Here is a 14,841-nt window from a genome sequence, read left to right on the forward strand (position 1 = left end):
GTTTTAAAGATAGAAATGAAAATAGCAATTCCTAAAATGAGAAGGTAGTTGCTCTAACTAATCAATATGATGGGGTGTTTAAATAAAATAAATAGTGCTAGACTTAGGACTTTTATTCAGGAATGGAGATTATAATGTCTATAAATGCCTAACAAGTTGTTTGCATGATACTATAGAACTCAGTCGCTTAACTCTCAGTGATTTCTCACTGGTTAAATAATCTAGATCTCTGGCCTCAACTGTCGTATGTTGACACAGAAAAAGAGTCGATCGATATCCTTTAGAGATATCGATCGATACACCTTTCGCTCGGCGATCGATTCACCTGTCGGGATATCGATCGACGGCTTCTAGATATGCCTAGGCGCGAGCTGATAATGAACACTAGATCTCAAGGAGGGCGGTTAGCTCTTCTCGAAGGAGATACTAGTTCAAACAGATAATTCAAGATATCAAAGATCCTAGTGATCTATATTCTAGTTAGCTACTCTAGAACAAGCTTAGGGTGCAATCTATTTGATGAATATCACAACTTAGCAATTATAGTTTGGGGCTAATCCCACAAACCTATTTAAACCCTAGATCTAACAAGTAGACTACTCAGACATAGCTAAGTAATTTATAACCATAGATAGATGAAAGAATTGCATAGATAGAATGAAGTAGAAATACAAAAGGAGGTAACAAATCTCTCTAATCTCTCAAAACAAGTAAAACTCTAGTCTCTCTCTCACACTCTCTGCTTAGACTCTTCAAAGCTTGCTTCTCTCGAAGGTTGCCGTCAAAAACACTTAACATGAATATTTAAGCATTTCAGTTAGGTTAAAAACTCGTCAGGGGCAATCTCGTAATTTGGTGAAGTCTTGGTGAAGTAGTCGGCTAGACCATTTTGTCCTCAATATCGATCGACAACACTAGTTGTGTATCGATCGATTGTAATCTTCTTCATAGACCCAAGGAAAGGCACTCGACCGGTAAGGTTGGACTCTGATCCGGAAGGATAGAGAACTGGTGGGATGAATGGTGACACAAAGGGATGCGGAAAGGCCCAATGATACTACCAGACTTCGATCGTTGCCGGATGTGACCCACCGGTCCAACAAAAGAAGGATCGAGACTTGGAGATAACCTCACCAGGAAACTAAGAAATGTTCAACCAAGAACAAAGAGAGAAAATCTCAAAAGAAAGGAAAAATCGATGTGAACTTTTATTCATGAGATCTCACATATTTATAAGGTTTGTGAGTCAAAGAAACATAAAGACATTTGTGGGAAAAGACAACATAAAAAATATAAATGAATGAAAACAAGACATAGATTTCCGAATTTTGACTAAGACTGGTCAAGGTGCGGATCCTCATGTTGACTGGTCCAGGTTCATAAAGATGTCCAGATTCATTCAGATGTGTCCAAGTTCATGCTGTGATGATCAGGTCGTGCACACCATGCTGGGAAGGATATGGACACACGCGGGACGATCCACACATGTCTGAATTCGTGAGAACTGAACATCACCTGAGTTGTACATGGCATAACTCCCTCATCTGAACTGCGTTTGATCTGATTATTCTTTGAGGAGTTCCATAATTGAGTTGAGTACATTCTCCAAGTTGTTTCACGCGAACAAATATCATGGTTTAGAAGATATGCTTCGAACAATGAATGTATGTCTGTGTTGCTTCTCGGGTGGTTTGATGGTCGAACCAGCTCAGAAGATCGAACCAACTTGCTCAGCTTGTCCGGGTGAGTGTTAGTCCAGCTCAGCTCGTCCATGATAGTGTCAGTCCAGCTCACTTGAGTATTCAGCTCATCCAAGATTGCATAGATGATAAGAGAATTGACATAATCTGATGAGAAAACCTCGGCTAGGTCTAGCTGGTCGACAAGGTCACCACCTTGGGTCGTGTCCGTGAACCAAAAAGGACGGTGCTCGATTTTGGTTCTATCATACTCTCCCTCTTCAAAAGGATTTGTCCTCAAATCCATTTTACCTGTATCAAAAGGAAATGAATCAGACACAAAAGATTTAAAATTCATGAAAAATTCTGTGAAGGAAAAGTATGGACAGAAACTTCCTTGGAGATTTGAGCTCGTTTTTATCAAGTAGTTCCAGTCCCATGTTCCAAGAACACAAGTGTTGTGTCGTCCTCCTCTGCTTGCTTCCATCTGAATTTGATCATTTATATCCTGCACTTTCAAAGCAACTAGAGAAACCACATCAAATCTGCGAAAGAAATTATCAAAGGGTTTCTCTATCCTTAAGACATCAAAAACAGGATCAAATTTCTTAGGATAATCATCAAGCAAGAGGGCAGACATCAAACAGGTAAACTGAGGCCAAAAATCGGTTTCTCAAATTCAAAATCAGGCCAAAGTGTGAAACTGTTAGGAAAAGGATGAGACAGTGCCAAATCTGAAAGCTTTTCATCATGAACGAGATCAAATTGATTCTTTGGCCTAAGCAATTTCGGTTCATGCATTTTCCTAAACCAAATCTCTTTCAAAGCACAGCTCAATGAAAACAAATCATGAAATGGTTTAAGCAAAACGTTTTTCAACCAAGTAAAGATTTCTCACAGTGCTCTTGAAGATCAGGAAAGGAGATGTGCCGGGATCAAAGCATAGATGACTCTCCATAGCTATGGATGTGATGTTTGTTGCTTCCTCATCAAAGATAGGACCTAGATCATCATCCAAAGGTGTCCTAGTGCCAGGAAGTCGCCCATGATATGGATGGTTGAATGGCTCTTCCTCAAAACCCTGTAAATTAAGAACAAGACTGCTCGGAAGTTCCGGCTCAAAACAGGTGAGTCCATCATCAATCATAAAATCAGATTTTGGAGAAGGAAGATCACATTCATCCTCACAGGTGATCAAACTTCCAATTAGCTCTTCATCAGATTCATCATAAATAGGTAAAGAATCTGAAAAATCTTTAAGCTTTTCAAAATGGTTTTCAGATTCACCTTGAGTTTTCTCACTGATGAACAAGGATGGCTCAGCTTCAGGTGCACGTGTGGATGTGCTCTTCTTGTGGCTCTTGGTTACGTCCTTGAGTGCTTTCATCATTCCCTTCTCAAAGTTATCACAAAACTCTTGGACATCAAACTGGAGCAATCGCCTCTTTGGATCAGCCACATCTCTAGATGGTCTAGAATGCTCTTTACATCTTTGGTTTGGCTTTTCCTGCACACTAACAAACTCATCAAAATTATTCAAAGGATATTTAAATGGAGTTTGAGAGGCAGAATATCGTGGGGGTTTCTCCTTGCTACTTTGCCTTAGAAGACCAAACATCTTAACCTGAAAATCTCAACACAAAAGTTAGCTAAAAAAAATCTAACAACTCTCAAGTGTTTGATCCTCACCCACACAAATGTTTCTCTCAGATTTATGGTGATCACACAAAGTTTCTTCTCAGTGTTCTAAGAGAACAGATCAAGGAATTCCAATGGGCAAATCCAAGCAAGATCAAAGTGTTTAGGATAGAAAGATAAGAGATTTAAAGGGGAACCCGCCTTAACCACCTCAAAGGCCGGATTTCTCTTCGGCCAGCAGGCTTTCTCTTCCACCACCACACCAGAAAACAAACAAACTTTGGAATTTCTTTTTTTTTTTTATAAACTTTTCTTTTCTTTTTTTTCTTTTTTTTATTGCATAAACTTAGACCTTAATTTTTTTTTTAAATATGGTGGATAATGAGGGGCCCGGGTTCAAGATAGATAAAGAAAATTTAGATGAAGAATATGGAAGATGAGAAAAATGGATAGAAATAGAGTTACCGGAAGAGTGGCTCTGATACCAAATGATAGACCCAAGGAAAGGCACTCGACCGGTAAGGTTGATATGGACTCTGATCCGGAAGGATAGAGAACTGGTGGGATGAATGGTGGCACAATGGTATGCGGAAAGGCCCAATGATACTACCAGACTTCGATCGTTGCCGGATGTGACGCACCGGTCCAACAAAAGAAGGATCGAGACTTGGAGATAACCTCACCAAGAAACTAAGAAATGTTCAACCAAGAACAAAGAGAGAAAATCTCAAAAGAAAGGAAAAATCGATGTGAATTTTTATTCATGAGATCTCACATATTTATAAGGTTTGTGAGTCAAAGAAACATAAAGACATTTGTAGGAAAAGACAACATAGAAAATATAAATGAATGAAAACAAGACATAGATTTCCGAATTTTGACTAAGACTGGTCAAGGTGCGGATCCTCATGTTGACTGGTCCAGGTTCATAAAGATGTCCAGATTCATTCAGATGTGTCCAAGTTCATGCTGTGATGATCAGGTCGTGCACACCATGCTGGGAAGGATATGGACACACGCGGGACGATCCACACATGTCTGAATTCGCGAGAACTGAACATCACCTGAGTTGTACATGGCATAATTCCCTCATCTGAACTCCGTTTGATCTTATTATTCTTTGAGGAGTTCCATAATTGAGTTCAGTACATTCTCCAAGTTGTTTCACGCGAAGAAACATCATGGTTTAGAAGATATGCTTCGAACAATGAATGTATGTCTGTGTTGCTTCTCGGGTGGTTTGATGGTCGAACCAGCTCAGAAGATCGAACCAACTTGCTCAGCTTGTCCGGGTGAGTGTTAGTCTAGCTCAGCTCGTCCATGATAGTGTCAGTCCAGCTCACTTGAGTATTCAGCTCATCCAAGATTGCATAGATGATAAGAGAATTGACATAATCTGATGAGAAAACCTCGGCTAGGTCTAGCTGGTCAACAAGGTCACCACCTTGGGTCGTGTCCGTGAACCAAAAAGAACTGTGCTCAATTTTGGTTCTATCACTTCTAGTACGCGGATCTTCTCAACTACATCAATCGACAACTCTGGATGAGTATCGATCGATTCTTATCGCAATGTTGACTTCCGACTTGGTCTTGAATTGTCAACTCGGGTGTATCATCTCTTGCACTCCAAAATGCTCCAAAACATCACTTTATCACGAAACACTCCTGAACCTGAAAACATACCTAACAGGCTAGAAAACAGATTAAATATATAATAAAACACTAGTATACCATGGTAGAAAACGGGTAAAATCCATAGTATATCAACTACCTTAAGACTTCTTTGCTGGTAAGAAAGGAGGCTTGACGACGTGACGGAGGAAGATCGAGGACCTGATCAGCAACTTCCTTCCCTTCAGGCACGGGTTTGCGAGACACCTCTGCAATCAGAAAAAGTAGAGACAAGTTAATATCGCAATCAAACATAGTTGAAAAGAATAGCAACCTACCCACTACGTGACAAATAGGAGAAAATACATGGAGGGTTACGAAGGCGAATCTCTCTGCCCATCTATTACTAAAGACTGGATGACGCTTCTCTCAATCTCTCGGACCAGAGCCTGATTACTACGAGGGTGGAGGTAGTATTTTCCCTTCGATCCAGGCAGATCAGCAACGTAGTTGATATATGGTGTTTTATACATCATTGTATATATGTTTTCTAATTGGTTTTCAAGTCTTTATCGAGTCTTTCTAGTCCTTTTCGAGTCATTACAGGTCTGGAGTTGCACTGGATGGAAGATGGACCTGTTGGAACAAAAGAGGTAGAAATCAGTGCAGTTTGGTTTCACGTAGAACAGTCTGATGACTGTTCCCGATCAAGCGGAACAAGCAGACGTAGTGATCCCGAGGTTGTTCCCGACGAATAAGGAAAATACAACATCTCGGGATTTGCCCTAATTACCTTGTTTTTCTCTCTTGCCGCCTGTGGCTTTGATATATCATATTTTCTGTTTTCTCATTATCATTCTACGCTTCTTTTCATAGAAGAAACCATTGGAGACTTGCTTTGTGATTTCATACCTTGTCAAGGGAGAAGGATCTCTCTCTCTCTCTCGTTTTAGAGAAGATCATCCTGAACCCTCTCTTTGTTTCTGTTATATTTATGCAGTATTATTCATCTATGAACTCTTTGCTTTCTCTGTTCATGGCTGAGTAGTCGGCTAGCTTGTCTAGGGTTCTAGGGTATTGATTTCGTGAGATAAACATAGATAAGTGAATCACTCGATTGTCTTCATTCATAACCATTCTTACTTCTTGCATTAAACTGACCGCTTTATGTTAGATCATAGGTTTAATCTGCTCATCAAAAGTGCTTAGGTTGCTAGACATGTTATGAATGAGCATTGCATCCCTAATCAGCAAAAGTAGATATTAGGGTGTTTTGTGAACCTATCGGACCTGATCTCTATTGCTTGCGATCGCTTCTCACCTCAACGACAGTTAGATGGTGAGATCGATCAGCATATAAGGAGCAGTACCACGACATTGGGCTGTTCTACTTGAGTGATCCGACTTCTAGACCTGTTCTTATTAGCGCTTGAATAATTGTTCAGCTCACAAGTGTTGACACCCGATGAAGTAACCCTAGGCTGGCTTCTCTTTAAATTGAATTTACAATGCATTATTTTACTTGTTTCTCACGTTACCAAATCAATCAAAACCCCATATTGTCTTAGCTTAATTTTGATCCCATAGAAATAAAGTGTAATCGTTGGTCTCTGTGGATTCGATCCTAAGGTGCTACATCGACATACCATTCGATTGTGGTAGTGTGCACATTAGGTTAATTGGTGTGCGTATACACGTAATATCAATAGTACGAGTAGAGCACCTCGTTCACTCCTAATATCAAGCGCTCCAAGTCCCCGAGGTTTTTGATCGCAATCAAGGTCCTCCAGGCTGGAGGAGTCAGCTGACCCGGGGCGATGTCCAAGTGCTCCGAGAGTTTCGCGATCAGAGAGGTAACGCGATCTCGAAAGCCCGACTCGAAGTACACCTCGTAGATCGGGACCTCATCGACTCCGAAATCTGAAATCCTGTCGAAAGGACCCGGAATTCGAATCTTTAGATCTTGAGGAAGATCGTACTTCCTCCACCACTCTTCGACATCTCTCTTTCCGATTCTGGAAACCGGACCCACCAATAGAGACTCTTCGGCTTCATCGCCGGAGGAGACATACTCCACGTCGTCGAGATAGGGACCCTCTGCATCAGCTATGGGTTCGGGGGATAGAGAAGAAGAGTTCATTGAGCCTAAGGTTTCAGATCTAACTCTACTATCTACGGGGGATTCTAGAGTTTTGCTAGGGGAATCGTCGGACATTATCAATTTGGTGTGCGTATACACGTAATATCAATTTGGCGCCGTTGCCGGGGAACATCGTTTTACCTTTATTTTTTGGTTATTTATTTAGTCTAAGACCTCTTACTTGCTCTTTTCTCTTTGTTGCAGCTAATGTTTCAGGTGCATGACCAGTAGACATACTCGGAGCAACGCAGAAGGACATTTAGTTACACTCAGCAACCAGGAGCTCGTAAGGTTAGAAAGAGAGAACAGACAACAGCCAAGGCCTACTGACACTACCATGGGTGATCACGGCCATCAGGATGATCTCGCTGCAGCAATGCAACTGATGCAACAGCAAATGCAGCAAATGCAGCAGACCATCCAAGCTCAGCAAGCAGCTGCACAACAAGCTGCTCTCGCGCAGCAGGAACAGGCGGCGCAGACTGTTCCGATTGGGGAGAGAAACCTTCCACGGAACATTCCTACTACGCGCTCTGCCATAGTTCCACCACTCTGCACCAGGCAGGACTTCGAGATCAAGCCTGCTCTGATTGATCTGGTGCAGAGAAAAGTGTTCTCTGCAGAAATTTCAATGGAGCATATTGAGAATTTCGAAAAGTCTGCAGTTTCACTCGTGCGAATGGTGTGCCATCAGACTACATCAAGTGCGTGCTATTCCCATTCTCTCTTGATGGAAAAGCTGCACGGTGGTTGAACTCTCTCCCTACCGGCTCTCTCACTTCATGGGAACAGGTCCGATCAGCGTTCCTCAACCATTTCTACTCTAAGGCGAGAACAGCTGCATTGAGGAACAAGATCAACTCATTAAGATAGTTCCATGATGAGCCTTTTTGTGATGCATGGGAGCGCTTCAATGACTACCAGAGAGAATGCCCTCTCCATGGATTTGATGATGATTACCTTCTGGGCATTTTCTATGATGGAGTGGACTGGAAATACCAAGGTTCTCTAAACTCTTCCAGCAATGGAGACTTCATAACTCAGACCACTGATGGAGCGTTCAAGCTGATTGAGAACATGGCAGCTAGCTCAGCCAATGAGAATCAGGAGAGCAACCGCTCCAAGAAAGGGAACAGTGTACACACCCAGAAAATTGATGAGCTAACAACTAAGGTCGATCAACTACTACAGAACAACCAGGCACAAGGATCTGGGTATCAGAACACCACCCCACAGAGCAGTCAGCAAGCTGTTCCAGCCGCGAGTGCTCCGACTGCAGGGAACAGTCCGCCAGATGATCTGAAGAATCTGAACATTATGATGCAGCAGATGCTCCAGAGCCAGCAGCTTCAGGTTAAGGCATTGAATCAGGTTACCACATACATCAACACCAGGATGGACAGCATGTTCACTGAGCTGAATACAAAGTATGATACTGTGAGCAACCACATAAAGAGGATTGATGGTCAGCTTGCTCAAACAACTGAGAGTGTTAAAAGGCAGCAAGAGATCATTCGTGGAAAGTGTGATGAATCCTAGGGTTGAGCACTGTAATGCAACCTAGCAGAGACGTGAGAAATCTGAGGAAAAACAAGCGGAACAACTGTTCGCTGAGACTGTTCTGGGCGCAGAACAGAGAACAGAGCAGTCTGCTAGCTCTAGAGTGACTGCTCGGCGACTGCTCCCGCTCCCGACGGATCTACTGATATTCCACCAGTACGAGTCTATGTTCCTAAGGTCCCCTATCCTATTCCACCTCGACATCTGATGGATCCCATTAGTACAGAGCAGTTGGCTGGATTTAGGAAGATGGTACGAAGGCTTCCTCAAAAGATCTCATTTGAACAAGCTTGGGAGATTCGGCCATTGCACATGTTCTTCAAGAACAGTGGAGAGACTCGAGAGGAAATTAAGGCTCTCTTTACTGAAGCATTAACACCATCACTGAAGGTATTGCCTAAGGTTGATGACCCTGGGAAGTTTGTTTTTTCATGTTCCATTGCTGGAGTAGAATTTAAGGAAGCTCTTTGTGACTCCGGATCTTGTGGGAATCTTGTCTCAAAAGCGATTGTAGACAAGTTGGGCATTACTGAGGTTGAGCCTTTTCAGGTGACTCTGACTTTTGCAAACTCTTCCAGAGCAGTTCCTTCTGGCACCATTTGCAACCTTCTTGTCCAAGTTGGGGACTGTATTCTCCATACTGAATTTCAGGTTGTTAAGATGAACAAGGATCATGAGATGCCTTTGATCTTAGGAAGGACATTTATGGCTACAGTGGGAGCAATCGTTGATATGCCTAATAAGAGAGTCTCCTTCTCCAACATCAACAAGAATGTCTTCTATCAGGCTGTTCCCACCAGATTTTAGAAACTACACGCCTCTTGCATCTCAGTGTTCAGTGGAGAAAAGCTGAAAATTGTTCCAAGGAAGGAGCTTGGTAAAAACAGTGAGTTCAGGAAGTTCTGAACGGAGATCCTCACACTGATACCAAGAAACTCAGTGGGAATTCAAGGGTGAAAGAGAAAGTCCAAAAGAAAAGGGTCAAAGGAGATCCTACTATGACTTTGACACCTCACTGGTGTGATGAGAAATCCATTGAGTATGAGGTAAAGTGCAAGGGTACCTCTAAACATTTCTCTAAAGTCAGAGTTATTCTCACTGATGAGCTGAAAGAGAAAGGAGAAGCTGTTGTGAAAGGGTTGTTGAGCAGAGTTTTGAAGCTGAAAATGTCTGATTGTGGAGCTTGTTTTAGAACAAGCCCTCATGCTCAACCCGACTGATCCCTATCATCAATGCAAGCTAGTGACTTTAACCAAGCGCTTGGTGGGAGGCAACCCACTGGTAAGTGTAAATATAACTTGGTTTTGTTTTTGTTTGCTTATTTTCGTTTTAGTTTATTGAGTTTCAGGTCAAAAAGCAGAAAAATTCGAGCTACTTTGAAAAATTATGGGTTGCAGAAGCGGAGCTCCCTGTCCTGCAGGAGCCAAGAACAACCGCCCAGGTGAAAATCTGGCGACAGAACACCCATAATTTTTCGGAGCACCCGCTCCAGGTAAGTATCTCGACCAAAAAAATTGTATATTCTTGTTTTCACCTTCTCTCTGATTTACTTTCACACCGAGACGTTGTGAAGTAAGTCTGGGGGAGGGTATTCGTCGTTTACTAACTCGTTTCTTTCTTTTGTTTTTTTCTTTTGAGTCAGTTTGAGTCAGTTTTTAGGATTGAGTCAGTCAAAATTTTGTGGGAATTAGGACCTTTTTCCGTGTTGATCACTAACCACCTCGTGCTTTAGTTATCTTATTCAGTGACCTTAGCAGTGGCGAAAGACACACATGTGGACCTGGAACACCCTGACATTTCTCACTTGATTCTCCATAAGTTCTCAGCCGATCAGGTTACACTGGGTAGACTCAACTCCACCTAACTTGAACCTAATCTTGACTAAAATTCTTCTTGTTATGGGCACTAGATCAGGGAAACGAGAACTACACTCAGGACTTCTTATCCTTTATATCCATCTTGTTGTTCCTGAGTGGCTAGCTCATCTTTAGCTAGTTCCAACCATGCACCTTAGCCTTTATTCCACCTTCATGCATTTGTTTTTCAGTGTTATATGTGCAGATATGTGCAAAAAGGTCGGAGAGGAAAGGATCGACGCAGCCTCTTACTCGTTACTACTGCGCAGATTCAGTCAGAAGGAGAACAAGCAGATTAAGGAAGCAACCGCTCCATAACCAATGAGCTTTGCAAGAACATGGGTGGAGAACCAGAATGATTTGAATTAAAGCCAGCAGTGGCATCCTTGACATCACATGTTACCTCCTTCTTCGTCACCTCACCATCTCTTTTTGTACTTGTAAAAAAAATTTTTTTTTTTTAAAAGTACATCTTTCATTTATTTAGCATATGGTGATGGAGAAGGAGAAGAATTCAGGATACATGAGCCTATAGAAAGGTCGAGCAGAAGAGTGGGTATCAATATGAAGGGATGAGGAGCAGACAAACGAGCAGAGCAGACCGATGATTGTTCCCGAACGAAAAGAACAGTCGTTCCAGATAGCAAAACGAGTAAGGGGCTGTGGACATCAATGGAGCCGTCCTCTCACGGCTATTTTGCGCGATATCCTGCATCCACTACGAAAAGTTGGTAGCCCCTAAACACTCTTTAGCTCCACCATAAAATTAGCCTGTTCCACACCTAGTCCGTCTACCCTGAATAGTGCCCGTGATGAGAAGCTCACGCTCCTCTTAAATGAATGTAAGGAGTTCTGTCTCGATAGTGTTGCTTTTTCAGGTTTGAGATGTAGAGTATGGAGCCGATTTTTGAACAGCAGTCAGTGGGGTTCTGGTAAGGGTGTGTTGTCCTAGTTTACTGCTTGTATGGTTCAGAGATTCGTGGTTAAGGTATGGTTGCTGAGAATAGGAGAGTTCCCACACTTTCAAACCTTTCTCCCTGTTCTTGATACTTGGTCTTGTTCGAGGACAAACAAGGATCTAAGTCTGGGGGAATTGATATATGGTGTTTTATACATCATTGTATATATGTTTTCTAATTGTTTTTCAAGTCTTTATCGAGTCTTTCTAGTCCTTTTCGGGTCATTACAGGTCTGGAGTTGCACTGGATGGAAGATGGACCTTTTGGAAAAAAAGAGGTAGAAATCAGTGCAGTTTGGTGATTTTCACGTAGAACAGTCTGATGACTGTTCCCGATCAAGCGGAACAAGCAGACGGAGTGATCCCGAAGTTGTTCCCGACGAATAAGGAAAATACAACATCTCGGGATTTGTCCTAATTACCTTGTTTTTGTCTCTGGCCGTCTGTGGCTTTGATATATCATATTTTCTGTTTTTTTCATTATCATTCTAAGCTTCTTTTCATAGAAGAAACCATTGGAGACTTGCTTTGTGATTTCATACCTTGTAAAGGGAGAAGGATCTCTCTCTATCTCGTTTTAGAGAAGATCATCCTGAACCCTCTCTTTGTTTCTGTTATATTTATGCAGTATTATTCATGTATGAACTCTGTGCTTTCTCTGTTCATGGCTGAGTAGTCGGCTAGCTTGTCTAGGGTTCTAGGGTATTGATTTCGTGAGCTAAACGTAGATAAGTGAATCACTCGATTGTCTTCATTTATAACCATTCTTACTTCTTGCATTAAACTGAGCGCTTAATGTTAGATCATAAGTTTAATCTGATCATCAAAAGTGCTTAGGTTGCTAGACATGTTATGAATGAGCATTGCATCCCTAATCAGCAAAAGTAGATATTAGGGTGTTTTGTGAACCTATCGGACCTGATCTCTATTGCTTGGGATCGCTTCTCACCTCAACGACAGTTAGATGGTGAGATCGATCAGCATATAGGGAGCAGTACCACGACAGTGGGCTGTTCTACTTGAGTGATCCGAGTTCTAGACATGTTCTTATTAGCGCTTGAATAATTGTTCAGCTCACAAGTGTTGACACCCGATGAAGTAACCCTAGGCTGGCTTCTCTTTAAATTGAATTTACAATGAATTATTTTACTTGTTTCTCACGTTACCAAATCAATCAAAACCCCATATTGTCTTAGCTTAATTTTGATCCAATTGAAATAAAGTGTAATCGTTGGTCTCTGTGGATTCGATCCTAAGGTGCTACATCGACATACCATTCGATTGTGGTAGTGTGCACATTAGGTTAATTGGTGTGCGTATACACGTAACATCAATAGTACGAGTAGAGCACCTCGTTCACTCCTAATATCAAGCGCTCCAAGTCCCCGAGGTTCTTGATCGCAATCAAGGTCCTCCAGGCTGGAGGAGTCAGCTGACCCGGGGCGATGTCCAAGTGCTCCGAGAGTTTCGCGATCAGAGAGGTAACGCGATCTCGAAAGTCCGACTCGAAGTACACCTCGTAGATCGGGACCTCATCGACTCCGAAATCTGAAATCCTGTCGAAAGGACCCGGAATTCGAATCTTTAGATCTTGAGGAAGATCGTACTTCCTCCTCCACTCTTCGACATCTCTCTTTCCGATTCTGGAAACCGGACCCACCAATAGAGACTCTTCGGCTTCATCGCCAGAGGAGACATACTCCACGTCGTCGAGATAGGGACCCTCTGCATCAGCTATGGGTTCGGGGGATAGAGAAGAAGAGTTCATTGAGCCTAAGGTTTCAGATCTAACTCTACCATCTACGGGGGATTCTAGAGTTTTGCTAGGGGAATCGTCGGACATTATCAATTTGGTGTGCGTATACACGTAATATCAATTTGGCGCCGTTGCCGGGGAACATCTTTTTACCTTTATTTTTTGGTTATTTATTTAGTCTAAGACCTCTAACTTGATCTTTTCTCTTTGTTGCAGCTAATGTTTCAGGTGCATGACCAGTAGACATACTCGGAGCAACGCAGAAGGACATTTAGTTACACTCAGCAACCAGGAGCTCGTAAGGTTAGAAAGAGAGAACATACAATAGCCAAGGCCTACTGACACTACCATGGGTGATCACGGCCATCAGGATGATCTCGCTGCAGCAATGCAACTGATGCAACAGCAAATGCAGCAGACCATCCAAGCTCAGCAAGCAGCTGCACAACAAGCTGCTCAACAAGCTGCTGCACAACAAGCTGATCACGGCCATCAGGAATCGTCGGACATTATCAATCTAAGAAAAGAAAAGAAAGGAAAAAAGACGGATACCTGTCAAAGAGCGAGAGGAAATCTTCGAGAAAGGGAGCCGCCGAGAGAAAGTCTTGAGAGAAGTAAAGAATAAATGAGAAGAAAGGGATTTGGTCTCGATCAAATGAGAGAAAGAAGGAAGAAACCCTAGGGTGATGACCACGCGCCTCGTACAAATCGCCACGCAACCAAATGGGCGCCAAACGGAGAAAACTAACTGTCTTTGGGCCCTTTCGCGAAGCCCACTCCATTCGAGCAGGTTCAAAGGCAAGGCTCGTATCCCTTGATTTTTTAGAAGGGGAACGCCCCATCTCATCTCTTCATTTAAAAACAAGTCAAGACATGGGTCCGGACGCTCCGGGAAGCTATGATTTTTAGAGCCTCATAATATCAACACTTCATTCACCAATCAAGGTTCCGGCCTGGTTCACTGCAAAGAGAAAAGGTACCAAAGGAATGATCCGTCCTAGAGAAAACCATCAAGGCTCAAGAAGCACATGTTATCCCTTGATTTCAACGAGCAAATCAAGGAATAAGGGGCAAACTGTTGGGAAAAAATATCCAGGCATGAGTTTTCTCTAGCTTCCGGACAGGTCCTCGACTTCTGGACCCTTGCTCAAGGAGAAACCAGGGACCGACCCCTGCCCTTGAAGCAAAATAGAAGTTTTCCGCCTAAGGGGAAACTTCCATTTTTCCGATTATGGAAGAGTTCTATTACTTGAACCCGACATCTACAACTATAAAAGGGAGCCCAAACCCTAGAATAAGGGATCGAGAATTCGAGACTTAGAGATTAGAGTTTAGGCGACTAGAACTAGGGTTCATATACCACCAAAACGTTGTAGTCCCGATCAATAACTCAAGAACATCTCTTTTCTCTCTGTTGGGGTCAAAAACGGTTATCTCGAAATCAACGGCTAAAAATATTTATCGTGTGCGGACTTTCCATAAAACAAGCAAAACAAGTCGTATAGCTTAAAAAACCTATGTTAAAGTCGATCGTTCTTGTTTTACACGATAAACTTTACGAGAAAACCAACTTAGATTTAGTCCTAAAACTTCGATGATACAATCAAGAAGAACGAGAGACATTAGGTCCGTAGCTGATATGA

The 14,841-nt window shown here is 42.4% G+C and overlaps 1 non-coding gene across 1 annotated transcript; it reads right to left on the minus strand.

Moving 5' to 3' along the window:
* Window positions 1-7,908: 7,908 nt before the first annotated feature.
* LOC130500493 (small nucleolar RNA R71) lies at window positions 7,909-8,015 on the minus strand. The gene has a single exon (XR_008939115.1). It is a non-coding gene; the product is annotated as a small nucleolar RNA R71 (small nucleolar RNA).
* Between the last annotated feature and the right edge of the window lie 6,826 nt (window positions 8,016-14,841).

The sequence above is a fragment of the Raphanus sativus genome, chromosome 9, assembly GCF_000801105.2.
Source record: "Raphanus sativus cultivar WK10039 chromosome 9, ASM80110v3, whole genome shotgun sequence".
Lineage (NCBI taxonomy): Eukaryota > Viridiplantae > Streptophyta > Magnoliopsida > Brassicales > Brassicaceae > Raphanus > Raphanus sativus.